We start from the raw sequence: 2,500 nt of genomic DNA, 5'->3' as shown, positions 1-2,500 counted from the left end.
TTCCGAAAACCAACAAAATAGAACCGAGGTCCTATTCCATTATTCCATGCACACAGTATTCAGGCGGGCTTGCCTGCTTTAAGCACTCTAATTTGTTCAAAGTAAACGTGCCGGCCCACCGAGACACTCAATAAAGAGCACCCTGGTAGGATTTCAACGGGGTCCGCCTCGGGACGCACGAGCACGCACGAGGCGGTCGCACGCCTTCAGCTCGCCCCACCGGCAGGACGTCCCACGATACATGCCAGTTAAACACCGACGGGCGGTGAACCAACAGCGTGGGACACAAATCCAACTACGAGCTTTTTAACCGCAACAACTTTAATATACGCTATTGGAGCTGGAATTACCGCGGCTGCTGGCACCAGACTTGCCCTCCAATAGATACTCGTTAAAGGATTTAAAGTGTACTCATTCCGATTACGGGGCCTCGGATGAGTCCCGTATCGTTATTTTTCGTCACTACCTCCCCGTGCCGGGAGTGGGTAATTTGCGCGCCTGCTGCCTTCCTTGGATGTGGTAGCCGTTTCTCAGGCTCCCTCTCCGGAATCGAACCCTGATTCCCCGTTACCCGTTACAACCATGGTAGGCGCAGAACCTACCATCGACAGTTGATAAGGCAGACATTTGAAAGATGCGTCGCCGGTACGAGGACCGTGCGATCAGCCCAAAGTTATTCAGAGTCACCAAGGCAAACGGACCGGACGAGCCGACCGATTGGTTTTGATCTAATAAAAGCGTCCCTTCCATCTCTGGTCGGGACTCTGTTTGCATGTATTAGCTCTAGAATTACCACAGTTATCCAAGTAACGTGGGTACGATCTAAGGAACCATAACTGATTTAATGAGCCATTCGCGGTTTCACCTTAATGCGGCTTGTACTGAGACATGCATGGCTTAATCTTTGAGACAAGCATATGACTACTGGCAGGATCAACCAGGGAGCTGCGTCAACTAGAGCTGAGCAGCCGGCCGCCCGGGAGTGTGTCCCGGGGGCCCGCGCGAACACGCAAGCGTCCGCTCAATCATTCTGCAAACAGGAGGAGGCTGAGCTCCCCTGCACAATACACCTCGAAACCCTCTCAGGTCCCGGCGGCGCGCAGCGCCGTCCCAAGTACTTGGTCGGGTTCGAGAGAGGCGCAATCGCCCGGAGTTAGGCGAGTAGACGCTTTCGGTGCGACCACCCGTGCTCCCAACTGAGCTTGCCGCTGCCGACAGAGGCCCGGGAGCGTGCTGTCGTGGCATTGCCGGCGGGAGACAACACGCGCCACCTACGGTGACCGGCAGCTCCAACGCCAGCGCCACAGAAGGACAAAAGCCCCACTTGGGTGCCGAAGCGAACTCTCCCAGCACAGCGCACGCGCCAACACATCCGCACAGCTGCGATACAAACCACCAGCGAGAACCGCTGGGGCGACCGAGCAGCAGACGGCGTCGCGGCGCCGAGCGCCGGGCGGCGGCGCATCCTCAACGCACACAGTCCTCAATCGGACCAGCACACTGAAGATGTCCACCGCGCTTCGCACCGGGCCCGCGAGGACCTACTTTGGCCGCACGGCGCCGCGCGCAGGGTGCGCCGGCGCGCAGCTGCGACGCCTGCCGCGTCCGTCGGCCGGCGCGCCTGCCACTGGCCGCCCCCACCAGCCGGCTGTAGCGCGTGCGCCCACGCACCGCGCGGCCAGCACGCCGGGAGGCGCCCCCTCACCGGCCGGGGACGGTCCCACCCAGCCACCGCCGCGTATCGCTTCACACCCAGATGCCGTTCAGTTTCGTCGGCATGGTGGGTATCGCTGGAACAACCGGTTAGTACCTCAACCTATCGTCGCCATCACCGATTCACCCCTAGCGAGAACAACCGCACCACAACAGGTTACCATTTGTTCATTTGCGTAACTTCACCAGAAAACGCAGGCGTCCATCGCCATTTGCAACTTCAACGATTATTGCATGCCTGTGTCAGGTGTCACGCCACACTACGTCTGCCCACATACACGCAACAAAATGTGCACGCCTAGACAATACGTGGAAGGTGGCCCCCGTACGTATGCGATGTCCATTGCTCGAACGACTGTCAACCGGCCTCTGTAGCATGTCGCAGATATGGAACGCGGTGCACCATGCCATCACGGTGTGTGAGGAGAGACGACTAGGTCCGAATACATCAACAGACAGCTCATGCTGATCGCCATCCACGGCGTCCGTTCCTCCCACACGTCTCTATGGCGTACCACACTGCAATCCAGCTCTCATAGGGAGACGACACGTAGCTGCGTGCACAATATTTGCACTGTATGGTCCGCCGTTTTTGGGCGCAGTCGTTGTGCGGTCACACATGTGCCACGATGTATCATTCAGTACATAAGGACGAATGTGCAGTACAGATTGTGGTTCACGCGTACGACATCAGCGGACAGTTGACACAGGCCGCACCACAACGTAGCCTGAGTACGTCGCATGCGAAGGGCATTGAACATGCAAACTTCTCACCAACCAGCTTGCG

The 2,500-nt window shown here is 58.0% G+C and overlaps 1 non-coding gene across 1 annotated transcript in view; it reads right to left on the bottom strand.

Annotated features, from left to right (window-relative positions):
- Window positions 1-944, bottom strand: part of LOC124732638 — a 1,909-nt gene extending 965 nt beyond the window's left edge. The window contains exon 1 of the ribosomal RNA XR_007008767.1: window positions 1-944. This exon is cut by the window's left edge and continues 965 nt beyond it. This is a non-coding gene — a ribosomal RNA (small subunit ribosomal RNA).
- Between the last annotated feature and the right edge of the window lie 1,556 nt (window positions 945-2,500).

This window comes from Schistocerca piceifrons, unplaced genomic scaffold (genome assembly GCF_021461385.2).
Source record: "Schistocerca piceifrons isolate TAMUIC-IGC-003096 unplaced genomic scaffold, iqSchPice1.1 HiC_scaffold_1359, whole genome shotgun sequence".
Lineage (NCBI taxonomy): Eukaryota > Metazoa > Arthropoda > Insecta > Orthoptera > Acrididae > Schistocerca > Schistocerca piceifrons.
This window is presented reverse-complemented; position numbering and strand designations above follow the sequence as displayed.